A 14944-nucleotide genomic window follows, 5' to 3' on the forward strand; every position below is an offset into this window, starting at 1 on the left:
TTTGAACCGATACGGTACCGGTACCGGTACCTGTGAATCGATACCGGTACCCAACGGTACCTTTTTTTCGGTACTTTAGTCAAAAAAAAAATTATTTACCTACCTCAGTCATGAAAAAAAAATCCTAACTTCAAATAACTACAATTTCGACCGTTTTCGGCTTGCCATTGCTCCAACTGCTTTGTTGTTGAATCAAGACAAATCTTAGGTAAGCATATATTGTGCGTGTGAACGTTGACATGAAAAAAAAAAAAAAAAAAAAAAAAAAACGTTTTTTTTTTTTTTTTTTTTTGTATCTCACTTGAATCGATACTCGGTAGTACCGACGTGTTTCGGTTCGGTACCTCAAAAGAACCGAATTCGGTACCCATCTCTATACACCACTACTTATTATCATATTAAATATTGCCAGTGTGTGGCCCTCATGGAGAAGCTCTCTGGTGAGACCAGAAGCTCTCTGATGAGACATGTGTGGCCCTCAAGGAGAAGCTCTCTGGTGAGACATGTGTGGCCCTCAAGGAGAAGCTCTCTGGTGAGACATGTGTGGCCCTCAAGGAGAAGCTCTCTGGTGAGACACGTGTGGCCCTCAAGGAGAAGCTCTCTGGTGAGACATGTGTGGCCCTCAAGGAGAAGCTCTCTGGTGAGACATGTGTGGCCCTCAAGGAGAAGCTCTCTGGTGAGACATGTGTGGCCCTCAAGGAGAAGCTCTCTGGTGAGACATGTGTGGCCCTCAAGGAGAAGCTCTCTGGTGAGACATGTGTGGCCCTCAAGGAGAAGCTCTCTGGTGAGACATGTGTGGCCCTCAAGGAGAAGCTCTCTGGTGAGACGGTGTGGCCCTCAAGGAGAAGCTCTCTGGTGAGACATGTGTGGCCCTCAAGGAGAAGCTCTCTGGTGAGACACGTGTGGCCCTCAAGGAGAAGCTCTCTGGTGAGACACGTGTGGCCCTCAAGGAGAAGCTCTCTGGTGAGACGGTGTGGCCCTCAAGGAGAAGCTCTCTGGTGAGACATGTGTGGCCCTCAAGGAGAAGCTCTCTGGTGAGACACGAGTGGCCCTCAAGGAGAAGCTCTCTGGTGAGACATGTGTGGCCCTCAAGGAGAAGCTCTCTGGTGAGACACGTGTGGCCCTCAAGGAGAAGCTCTCTGGTGAGACATGTGTGGCCCTCAAGGAGAAGCTCTCTGGTGAGACATGTGTGGCCCTCAAGGAGAAGCTCTCTGGTGAGACATGTGTGGCCCTCAAGGAGAAGCTCTCTGGTGAGACATGTGTGGCCCTCAAGGAGAAGCTCTCTGGTGAGACATGTGTGGCCCTCAAGGAGAAGCTCTCTGGTGAGACGGTGTGGCCCTCAAGGAGAAGCTCTCTGGTGAGACCGTGTGGCCCTCATGGAGAAGCTCTCTGGTGGGGTCCTACTAATCACCACAAAGTACCCCAAAGTACCCCAAAGTACCCCAAAGTACCACAAAATACCCCAAAGTACCCCAAAATACCCCAAAGTATACCCCAAAATACCCCAAAGTATACCCCAAAGTACCCCAAAGTATACCCCAAAGTACCCCAAAATACCCCAAAGTACCCCAAAGTATACCCCAAAGTACTCCAAAATACCCCAAAGTATACCCCAAAGTACCCCAAAGTACCCCAAAGTATACCCCAAAGTACCCCAAAGTATACCCCAAAGTACCCCAAAATACCCCAAAGTACCCCAAAGTATACCCAAAAATACCCCAAAGTACCCCAAAATACCCCAAAGTACCCCAAAGTATACCCCAAAGTACCCCAAAGTATACCCCAAAATACCCCAAAATACCCCAAAGTATACCCCCAAAATACCCCAAAGTACCCCAAAGTACCCCAAAGTATACCCCAAAATACCCCCAAAGTACCCCAAAATACCCCAAAGTATACCCCCAAAATACCCCAAAGTATACCCCAAAATACCCCAAAGTACCCCAAAGTGCACTCCCTCTGCCTGGAATGGACTTAAAAAAAAAAAACTCTGCAGGCCCTCATTTCCATATCTGATTTGAACCCTTTCACTGCCGCACTACCAAACGGTTTAACCCTTTCACTGTGACAATACGGAACGTTAACCCCTTTCACTGCCGCACGACAAAAAGGGTTAACCCTTTCACTACCACCACACTACAGACGGTTAAAGAACGAGATGGGAGAATGTCGATGATTCACTGTATAATGTGGTGTTATATTTATATTCATTAACTTGACCTTCCCCCCCCCCCCCCCCCCCCCCAGCAACCTCCTGCAAAGCCTCACCTCCCCTCCTCTTTCTACCCTATACCTTTTTTACCCTATACCTTTTTTACCCTATACCCAGGGGCGGACCTTCCTACAGGCGATATAGGCGGTCGCCTGTAGGAAGGTGGAAATATAGAGGTGTGCAGTTTTGGCGCCCACCTCTATATCTGCAACCATTATTTTTACATTAAAAAAATTCTAACATAAGGGAAAATGAGCCAAAAATCTAAAACGGTCGGTCGGTCTGAGCCTCAGCTTTAGGTGTTCACAGTCAGAACATGCTAGAGCGCTGTGCATTGATGGGTATCGGTCAAGTGTTTATAGAATTGAACGTTGAGGAAAGAAAGACTAACGTTAGAGAACTATGAAGAAAAAAGCAAAAAATCTCGCCTAGGGCGCCAAATGGGCTAGGTCCGCCCCTGCCTATACCCTCTAATCTCCCCCCAATCCCATTCAATCTTGTTTGCTGCAGCTCAAATGTATCCCGTTGCCCCACTTTTTATGTTTTTCTCTGTGTTTGTGTCTTGTACAACAGTATGTTTGTTTTCGTTTCGCTGCCATCTTGGCCGGGTCTTGCTCGAAAAAGAGATAATTGATCTCAAGTGACTAACTGGTCAAATAAAGTTCAAGTTTCAAGTTTCTTTAGTAGTTGTCATACAGAAGTACAGAATACTTTTATACAAAATGCTTCTTTCTGTTACGCTCCAGAGACTGTGCTAGGCAAAAAAGATAAGTATAAAATAAAACAAGTATAGCAAGTATAAAATAGAAGTCACGTACGTAGGCACAAGTGTTCAATATGTACATATGGTACAATGTTCAATGCAAGTAGAAGTAACTGAGTTACCATAGAATATACTATACAATATACTAATATACAATATACTATATAGTGCAAAGCAGAAACGAGATGAGGTACAATTTAGGTACAATTTACAGTAAGGTGTACTGAGGTATGGGTTGTAGTGCAAATTCTTTGCCAATAAATATAAAGTGTGTTTAGGTGTTCTAAAGTGTGTAGAGTGGGTGCTGCAGTGAGTTGTTTGTTTAAAGTGAGTGTGTGCGTGTGGATGTGTGTGCTGTGAGTGTATTTGATGGTTGTTGTATAGTGTTCAGGTTATTCAGGTTAAATAAAAATCACGTCGGATCAAAGTGGAGTGACAACGTGACGGACAGGAGCCATAAAGCCACTTCCTCAGCGGGAGGGAAGATAAGACCATAACGACGTAGATAACGACGTAGTCGTGTGCGTCAGAATCTCGCAGGCCATTCATTTCTTCACCCCTACCTCGGTGGGATTGGCGTGTGGACGAATCTACCCAGAGAGAGGGGACTGTACTGTGCCGTTTAGGTCCAGCTCCTTCAGTCAGTCCTGTTTTGCAGTCAGAGCCACTCAGTTCTGGAACATCCTACCAACTGAAATAAGACACTGTGCAACCTCTACCACACCTTTACAAAACAACTCAAGACCTGGCTATTAACCAATCAAACATGTGATCACTTTTAATCGGTTTATTGTGTATTTTATTATTGCTTTTACTATTATGTTGGATTTACTTTTAATGCTTCTGTTCTAGGTGTATTGTCGGTCTCATAACATCTTGCCAAAAGGACTACAGTTGCAAATTAGCCAGCTGGCTAAAACTGACACATTTACAGAAATGTTTATCAATGTGTCAACTGTCCTTTTAAAAAAATTAAATAAACTGAAACTGAAACTGATATAGATCCACACACCTGGCTCAGAGCCTCATTCAGGCTGGCATCATGACGTAATGCCGTCAGGATCCAGATGGCATGGAGGAGTACGTAATGGGTACAATTTAGCCTCTGTAAAATAATGGACACGCGCAGACGCACATATAAACACTCACCACAAACTCCTGCATGCATGTATACGCGCACACACACACACACAGACACCCCCCACACACACACCCACACACCCCCCCACACACACGCACACACACACACACACACACCCACCCCCCCACACACACGCACACACACACACACACACACACACACACCCACCCCCACACACACGCGCGCGCACACACACACACAGACACCCCCCACACACACACCCACACACCCCCCCACACACACGCACACACACACACACACACCCACCCCCCCACACACACGCACACACACACACACACACACACACACACACACCCACCCCCACACACACGCGTGCGCACACACGCGCGCACACACACACACCCACACACCCACCCACCCCCCCCACACACGCACGCACGCACACACACCCACACACCCACACACACACACACACGCACACGCACACGCACGCGCGCACTCCATAAACAACTAGACAGCTGTGGACCGATTCATTAGTTTTCCTACATGTTTTGTTTGCTGAATTTGTTTAGTCTGTTTATTTGAGGGGGCCTATTTTAGGCATCACCGCATCCGTTTCTTGTGAAAGGAAACAGACTCAATAGAGTGAATATAAACAAGTCTAATTGTCATTATGACGTCTCGCCCAAAGGGTTTCCCTCCTGTGTCCCTAAGAGAATACTTACACGCCAAACTGTGTACTGTTTATGTTTATGTTTATTCAGGATCCCCCATTCGCTTTTGCACTTGACAAAAGCTATTCTTCCTGGGGTCCGGCACACACAACGATACAACAATATTCAAGACATTACATCATTATCAACATCAATTACATCATCGATTACATCGGCTACACAGAATCCTCAATCCGTTATGTGCAGAATCAAGGAGGAACTCGAACGTGAGTTAGAACGAGCAGACGCGGATAAAGGCCTCGTGCGGAAGGTGGGTTCAAATAAATTTTGATCAGATTAGATTAGATTATATTCAAATGTATTGTCATCATACTACAGCACAAGTACAGTACAACAGAAAGAGGTTTGGCATCCACCAACCAGAGTGCAAATGTAACAGTAAAGTGCAACAGTGATATACAACGTACAGGTGATTAAACTGGGTATAAACATATATAAATCAGTACTACTGAGTAATAGTGCTAATCAGATGCGTGTACAGAGTTGTAGCTATTAATATGTACAGTGATACAGCAGGTATAAAGACACTATGGTAGTTAGTAAGTCATACTGGCCAGCATACACAAGGTATGTAGATATACCAGAATTTGATGAGGTCATCTCATCAGTGGCGAGACAATGGAACACTATATACACTACTATATAAACAGTGTGGTGGAACCAGAGAGGTTAATTACGCGCATCATCATCTTGTTTGATCCAAATGTAGCCTATTGCTAAAACATGGCTAATCAAATACAATTTAGGTGAGTCCAGTGAGGCCTTCTCTTTCTCTGGCCAGGAGGATGGGGGTCAATTATAAAATATATATTATTAGTCCAGAACACCAAACCCCTACTCGTTTCTCTAGCTGTTGCCAAGAAAACTATCCTCTTAAACTGGAAGACAAGAAAAAAGGTGAATACTGGCCAATGGTTAGGCCTTCTCTCAAATTACACATCACAGGAAACAATCTCAACCGTGGATCACATCGAAGTCTCACAATTTAATAACATCTGAAATTGCTTGTGGATAATCTAGGCTCCCAATCATAGGAGATTGACCGTGAGCCATCCACTCCATAACCCACCCTTCTCTCAATCCCCCTCTACTTTACTTACTCCCCTCTCTGCCCCCTTTCCCTTGTCATGTGTATTCGTTGTTGTCCTTCATTGTCCTTAGTTGTCATTTGTTTGTCAATATCTAGTCTGAGTTCCCCCCCCCCCCTCCGAGAGGGCAATGAAATATATATTTTTTTATATTTTTCTTATTTTACTACACTTTTTATTTAATTTTGTACTGTAAATAATTAAAACGTATAATAAATAATAAAGTTGTCCCCCGAAGAGGGGGGGGGGGGGGGGGGGTGGATGGAGTGCCCTCAAAAAAGGTCCGGGAAAAAAGCTAAAAAAAAGAAAAAAGAAAAGAAATATATATATATATATATATTATGTGGATCTTTTCTTTCTTCTACCACGTGACACCCCAGGGGGTCTCCGTAGACGCGAGCGCGCGGTATCTAAACGTCTCTCTCTCCTCCGCCTCCGACTCGAAGCTCTAGATTCGAGAAAGAGAGAAGACCAAGGAGCTGTGCGCTAAAAAAAAAAAACGTCAAGAGATTGATGTCGACTGAAACTGAATTAACCCTTGAGGCACCTTAGTCGCAGATCTGGTCGAATGGGTTAGGGTTAGGGTTTCCTTCACGTGTGTTTGTGGATAGCGTTGGCGAGATTTTATGTATATGCCAAAAAAGTAGCTCAGTGTATCACATCTTGGACTCACATTACAATAATCCATGTTTGTATTTTAAAAAATAAAACAAGTCACCTTTCACCCTAGTCGCAGAACTGGACAGGTTAGGGTTGGGGTTAGGGTTAGAGTTAGGGTAACCCTAGGGTAACCCTAACCCTAACCCCCTAACCCTAACCCTAACCCCAACCCTAATTTAAGAAATGGTTAAAATCCTGAACATTTATAAATATTCGATATGGTGAAGGACTGAAGTTAATAATGATAATTCATGAAAGAAAATTGGAACAATACATGAAAGATATACGTTTTTACTGAGATTGCAGTTTCGGTCACTAGGGAGATACAGGTAGTGGGTTTTTTAAAGGTTGACTCGAGGGTTAAGAAGAGGACGGTATATGGAAGGACTGAGAGTGTGACCGCGTGCTTCTGTGCGATGCGGGGCGTGAGAGAGAAACAGAGGAGCCATCAGGGCGGCTGAGAGGATCATCATTCATCGCCACTGTTTGTCTCCCGGGCGTCAGCGCTGCTCGGTTCCTCTTTTGATGCAGTCAGAGTGTGTAAAACAAACACACATACAGTACACACATACAGTACACACACGCACGCACACATACAGTACACACACACACACACACATACAGTACACACATACAGTACACACACACACACACACATACAGTACACACACACACACATACAGTACACGCACACACACACACACATACAGTACACACACACACACACACATACAGTACACACATACAGTACACACACACACACACATACAGTACACACACACACACATACAGTACACACACACACACATACAGTACACGCACACACACACACACACATACAGTACACACACACACACACACATACAGTACACACATACAGTACACACACACACACACACACATACAGTACACACACACACACATACAGTACACGCACACACACACACACACAACATACAGTACACACACACACACACACATACAGTACACACACACACACATACAGTACACGCCACACACACACACACACACAAACACACTGATACACACACACACACACATACTGATACATACACGCACACACACACACACACACACACACACACACACACACACACATACATACTGAGACATACTGAGACACACACACAAACATACATACATACATACTGTGCACATACTGCACAACACGCTCATGTGACGTGACACAGAGTCTCACCATCACTCAGGGGACAGACCATGTGACCATGTGACCATGTGACCGTCCGTCTCCATGGTGACCGGTCCACTGTTTGATCTGTCCCCAACCCTGATACATGAAGTTGAGATCAGAGCAGATAGATCTCAGGAATCTGATCTAAAAACCCCAAGAATCTGATCAGGGTTCTTCTCAAAACACCGTCCTGATGTTGGTTGTCTTGGCGACGGGGCGTCGCCATGGGAACCGCTGTGTGGACAGGACGTGCTAAAGTTCACATCCTGTGCGAGCGGTGGAGTCAGATAGACACGCCTCTATTTCTCAGAAGAAGATTTTACTCTTCCTTTTTTTTTGTTGCTGCTGCATTTAGTAAAAGTATGATCTCCAACCACTGTGTGTCGACTTGTAACTGTCTTAGCCGATTTATTTTTTATTGTTTATTCTTATTTATTATGATGACTATATGTATGAAATTGTTGGTAAACTTGTTTTGTGAGCTTGTCGCCGCTGTACATGAGGGTAACCCTCGGTGTCTCACGAGTTGAAATAAAGGTTTGAAAGGAAATGTCCGATATCTCAGAGTAAAGTAAAGAGTGATGTCAGACCCTAATGTGAAAAACGGTGATTTTATATGTCTGCACTTTATGTGCTCATTTTATGCCGTATGTCTTTTTTCTGTTTGTCTTTGAGCTGCAGTTTCTGTATGAAAGGTGCCATACAAATAAAGTTTATTATTATTATTAAAGAAAAATGGAGGCGTGCTGCATGACAACGTTTAAAATCGACATTTATATAAGTCTGCGGAGAGAGTCACGGTTAAAATACCGGCACGTAATCGGTGTGACTCGCGAGGCAGCGGCGGCGGCAAAAGGCCGGTGCCGCTAATTGGTCGCTAAGCGCTGGCGGCAGCATCTAATTGGTCGCTAAGCGCGGCGGCAGCATCTAATTGGTCGCTAAGCGCTGGCGGCAGCATCGCCACATCATGACCTCACGCCTTCACACGGTCAAAGTGATCCTGTGTCGGAGGAGATACTACCCACTATCTCCTCGATCCGTTTTTTAATCGTTTTGTTTGTGTACAGAGTAACCATGGCAACGGGTACAAACGGGGGAGCTGAGAGATGTGTTCGTCGCTTGTGGTTTATCGGTTATATATATAATCTGTTATATATATATATATATATAAATAAAAAACCTAATAAAAAGAGGAATTGAAGCCAGCGAATCGGGGGGGGGGGGGGGGGGGGGGGGGGGGGGAGATGGCCGCTCAGCAAAAATAGCTGGAATAACGTTCTAATTCCATTTTCCTGAAGTCATTTTGACATTTCAGAAACCGTGCCAGATAAAACTGGTACTTTTAGTAAAAGTCATTGAGATGACAGAGCTGGAGCTCGACCGAAGTGACGAGGATACATTTATTGAAAATGCCTAGGGGTCATGTGACCCCTTGTCGGCTGTGCTAGTGTTAACATCTCTCTCTCTCTCTCTCTCTCTCTCTCTCTCTCTCTCTCTCTCTCTCTCTCTCTCTCTCTCTCTCTCTCTCTCTCTCTCTCTCTCTCTCTCTCTCTCTCCCCCTCTCCCTCTCCCTCTCTCTCTCTCTCTCTCTCTCTCTTTCCCTCTCCCTCTCTCTCTTCTCTCTCTCTCTCCCTCTCTCTCCCTCTCCCTCCCTATATATATATATATATATATATATTAGGGATGCTCAATATTGGCTTTTTTTACCGATACCGATATACCGATATTGTCCAACTCTTAATTTCTGATACCGATATCAACCGATATCACATTTTAATGCCGATATCGGCCGATAATATCGGTAGGACGATAATATCGGACATCCCTAATAAATATATATATATATATATATATATATATATATATATATATATATATATATATATATATATGTAGCTCTCTATGTAACATGTTATTATTCTTAAAGCGTCAACATCAGCACGCTCCTTCACGTTCTGAATAATAAATGCAATTCTTAGTAACTGGAATTCTACCATAACTATAGGGAGGTTGGGGTTTAGGCCTCCGGGTAATAAGGGCAATTCATTTTTATACACATCTATCTAGATATCTGTATAAACCTGGTTGAATTTGAGCCAAGGAGCTTGCTGAGTTTAATGCTTAAAACATTTTCTGTTATTTCATGGCCACAAACATAAACATTGTACCCCTTGAATAGTGGGATGCATAACAACAACAACAACAACAACAACAACAACAACAACAACAACAACAACAACAACAACAACAACAACAAGGAATAGATTCTGGACAAGCTTCAGTTCCATGTCCAAACTGGTTCAGCATTCCTGAGAATTGATATCATGATACTGTGCTAATTACACATACTCCACATCCGTCTACCAGAGGACATGGTTAGATGTTCAAGCTTGATCAGGAATGACAAATATGTAGTGAGGCTTAAGCATTCTCTTTAACTCTCACTGACCGGTGTAAATACCTGCATATAATCCTTTTTACATATCTGTAGATACTATATCTTTATATGTACATATTTCTTACCTACTCTTACGCTGCTGGCCAGTGTGACTTACTACTACCATAGTGTCTTTATACCTGTATCACTGTACATATTACAACTCTGTACATACATCTGATTAGCACTATTACTCAGTAGCACCAATTTATTTATACCCAGTTTAAACACCTGTACATTGTATATCACTACTACACTTTATTGTTACATTTGCACTCTGGTTGGATGCCAAACTTATTTTAGCGCTATTACGACTGGATGGTTCTTAACACTTTAAGGACCAGCCACGAGTTAACTCGTGTTTCGATTCCACCCGTTGAGGACCAGAGCCACGAGTTAACTCGTGGCAAGTTGTTATTGTTTTATTCCATATTAATAAACGGATCAAGATCCCGGATCGAGTCTGCAGATTTACCCGCCAGATTTAAATCGGCGACATGCAATACCGGCCAGATCCTCTTAGGGGCGCCATCGCTCCACTGCAGTATCATTGAGGCCGAATGGGAAAATTATTTTTTTTACTGTCTGGGGCGTTTCATATGAGCCTGGATCCCAGCCGAACATCCTCCATCTTTGATCACGTTACGGAACGCAGATTTCAGCCTGGAATAATGGGATTTATGATCAGCCAATGGACATATCGATCTACCAGATGCCGATGAATAATGACGAAATGCTGCCGGCGATCACATGGGCTGACGGTAGGATACTATTCACCCAAATTACAGCCGGATTGGACATTGTTGTAACACGCAAGCGATCGATCAGTGAATGTGGCTACTTGAACGCACACTGTATTGCTAATCAATAATACTTATCGGCGTCCCCCGCCGCCCCCATTTCATCCATAGATGCTCTGTAATAGTCCGGATGCTAAGCAGTTTGTTTTATTTCATTCGTATATATACAACAGAAATGGCGTTTGATATAACGTGACTAGCCTTTAGCCTCATATCTAGCTTCCCAGAAAAAAGACGAGCCGAAAACTGCGATAAAGCTTATATTCACGACGCTATAAAATGACAACCAACCGATGGATTTTTATTTTCTTTAAGCCATTATGAAGGCACGGTTTATGCACTCAAGTGACAATGAGAATGGACAGATAGCAATACTATAAAGTATATATAGCTGTTAGAAAGTACATCGGTTTGTTGACAAACCCTGGTCGTCCAGAACCATATTACACTGCAAACCGTGGTCGCCAATGTGTTAAGGTCCAGTATGTTCTGATCTAATGACTGGATGGTTCTTAGGGTTCCTCCAGTATGTTCTGATGTAATGTTCTCTGTCTGTCTGTGTATCCTCTGTATCTCATTATCTCTCTTCTACTATACTTATTATCCCCACATTCTGTTTTACTACAAACATCATCATCACCAACAACAACAGAATTCAGACCCACAACACAGCAAATACAATTACAGACCTGAGTCCTTTTATCAAGAGCTCAGTCAGTCCACTAGACTCTTGCCTTGAGAAGACTGCCTTTTATGTGCTTGTGAAAAAGTCCTTTCATTCATTCAGCTGAGCAACAACAAATGGCACATTTCTATTTGTCCTGCTGTCCAGTGAGTGGCGAGTGAGAGGGGGGCCATTACAAGGGATATTTAAGATGGTTTCACTCTGACACGATCGTACACGCACCTGCATTGTGTCACGTGAATGAGTCACACAACTCGTTTGAATTGCTATAGGTGTTTTTGCCGAATGTAAATCAGGTCCATAAAGTGTGCCTTATTTACATTCGGCAAAAACAACTATTGTAATGCTGTGGAAACAATGGAGGGGAGGGGCGGGAGAAAAAACAATGCGAAAATGTTTCAACTATGTCATACTATCATGTTATTCAGGAGGGCTTTAAAATATGAATGTAAGATTAATAGATCTGGAGGCATGGGCTCAAAAAAAAAAGTGTAATAAAAACATTATCATCATCTTTTTTTATTTAAAAGAAAAGTGTGACGGAAAGATGTATATCACCTCATTTTAAATGGTAAATGGCTGCTCTTTTATATAGCGCTTTTATCCAAAGCGCTTTACAATTTGTTCCTCACATTTTACCCCTTCACTCACACACCAACGGTGGAGGCGACCATGCAAGGTGCCGACCTGCTCATCGGGAGCAATTAGGGGTTAAGTGTCTTGCTCAAGGACACATCGACACGCTGCCCGGAGGAGCAGGAATCTAACCGGGAACCTCCGGATTGCCAGACGACTGCTCTACCTCGTGAGCCACTGTCGCCCCGAAAGTAAATCAGGTCCATAAAGAGGGACAAGCCTTATTTACATTGGCAAAAACAACTATTGTAATGCTGTAGAAACAATGGAGGGGAGGGGCGGGAGAAAAAAACAATGCTTTTTCCCCCAAGCAAAATATATTTTTTTCCCTGATCAATGATCAATGATCATCATGTACAGTGACACAGGTATAAAGACACTATGGTAGTAAGTCATATATAAATGATGATATATATGGCAGTATAGAGATTAGAGTCAGAGCAAGAGTATGTACAGATAGGTTAATAGTTTTTCATACTGCATAATTCATAATACCTGTAATACCCAAAAGCAGTAAATAATCATTACACGATCACAATCACAATTATAAACAGTCAGACAATGTTTACGTTTATTTAGGATCGCCATTAGTCGTTGCCTTGGAAACCACTATTCTTCCTGGGGTCCACACAATAGAATATAAGTTAACCATCACATTATGTACATTCACACAGATACAATTATCAACAAAAACAAATAATAATAATAATATAACTAAGAATATAGGAAGTTCTCTCACCAGAATAACATTTTATGCTCAATCAACACAATTATAGTCAGCCATCACCTCACAGAATATTATATATAGTCCAAGCTGTAAACTATATCATATATAGTCCAAACTGATTTCGTTCTGAATAACTGCTGTTCTTATATTCTTTTTAAAATTGATCTTACTTTGCAATCTGCGTTAAATACAGTGGTACCCTGTACCAGTATGACATAGGTCTTGTTATTGTTATTATCACTCGAGTACAGTAGAATTGTTGGCTGTTTTTCAAGGTTATAAGGTGGCCATGTTCCTCGTGTTGCTAATGATGTGAATATAAACACCAGGTATTGCATCACTAGCCGTGGGGGGGGGGGGGGGGGGGGGGGGGGGGGGCTGCCAGGTGAGGGGAGCGATGTCTGCCGTTAGTGCAGCTGAGCAGAGAGCGATTCATGTGCCAAACTCTCTCAGTCACTTCTTGCCTCTCTCTCTCTCTCCTTATCCTCTCCCTCTCTCTCCTTATCCCTCTCCCTCTCTCTCCTATCCCTCTCCCTCTCTCTCTCCCTATCCCTCTCCCTCTCCCTCTCCCTCTCTCCAGCTAAAACCCACAAACAAACCATCAATCTAACTCTCTACCCCCCCCCCTCCCTCACACACACACACACACACACACACACACACCACACACCCACACACCCACACACACACTCACACACACACACACACACACACACACACACACACACACACACACACACACACACACACACACACACACACACACACACACACACACACACACACACACACACACACACACACACACACACACACACACACACACACATCCGCACACGCACACACTAAAAGACACCCAACGCTGCCACAAGCCGCCATGTCCCTGAACAGCAGAGAAACCTGCCCAGGAGGGGGGGGGGGGGGGGGATCAAACAGAACACAGCCAGCCAGCCTGTCCCTCCCCCTCCTGTTCTGAAGGAGGCAGGACACATGAATCCTAGGTGTTTCCAATAGTATGCAGCGAGAGAGAGCGAGAGAGAGAGAGAGAGAGAGAGAGAGAGAGAGTGGGTGTCTTTATAAACTCCGGGCGGCCTCTGCTAAGCCCACAGGCACTGACTCTCTACCAAAGGCCTCTATTGTGGACCCTCTGGCCGCGCCTGAAAGGGGCAGCGATACCACGCTGGGTCTGGATGCTGCTCAGAGACAGGGGGTGTGAAGTAGGCATGTCCGATATTATCGGCCTACCGATATTGGCATTCAAATGTAATATCGGAAATGATCTGTATCGTTTTTTTTTTTTTTTTTTTTATTTATTTAACCTTTATTTACCCAGGCAAGCAAGTAAGAACAAATTCTTATTTTATTTATTGTCAAAAGTATGCATAATGTTGTGTTAATTCCACGACAAGAGATATGTAATGTTAATTACCTGAATTATTCCGTTTTTTGGAGGGGAAAACCCCCATATATATCGGTATCGGTTGATATCGGTATCGAAAATTAAGAGTTGGACAATATCGGTATATCGGATATCGGTAAAAAAAATAATATCGAACATCCCGTACTTGAGTAATTGTAATTTGTTAACAATACTTAAGTACTGTTTTTTTGGGGGATTTGTACTTTACTCGAGTATTATTAGGTTTGTATACTTGTACTTTTACTCAATTACATTTCAGAGAAAAAATATATACTTTTTTTACTCCTTACATTTAAAATGCAGACCTATAGGCGGTCAGGGTGGCGTAGCGGAGATTGCGCTCGTCACCAATGCAAGAGGCTGCGGTCTCGACTCCCGGAGTCAGCATTGCTTGAGGCTTGGGCTGGTCGTCATACTAACTCGTTTGGCTGGGTTAGGGGGAGGGGAAGTCGTGGGTGGGAATCTGG

At 43.6% G+C, this 14944-nt stretch overlaps 1 protein-coding gene across 1 annotated transcript in view; it reads right to left on the reverse strand.

Annotated features, from left to right (window-relative positions):
- cd44b (CD44 molecule (IN blood group) b) overlaps positions 1 to 13156 on the reverse strand; it is a 32552-nt gene extending 19396 nt beyond the window's left edge. Inside the window, exon 1 of the mRNA XM_084334306.1 lies at positions 13070 to 13156. The gene's annotated coding sequence lies outside the window, so the exon portion shown is untranslated. The remainder of the gene's footprint in view (positions 1 to 13069) is intronic.
- Positions 13157 to 14944: the final 1788 nt, after the last annotated feature.

This window comes from Notolepis coatsorum (assembly GCF_963971535.1).
Source record: "Notolepis coatsorum genome assembly, chromosome: 18".
NCBI classification, from domain to species: Eukaryota; Metazoa; Chordata; class Actinopteri; order Aulopiformes; family Paralepididae; genus Notolepis; species Notolepis coatsorum.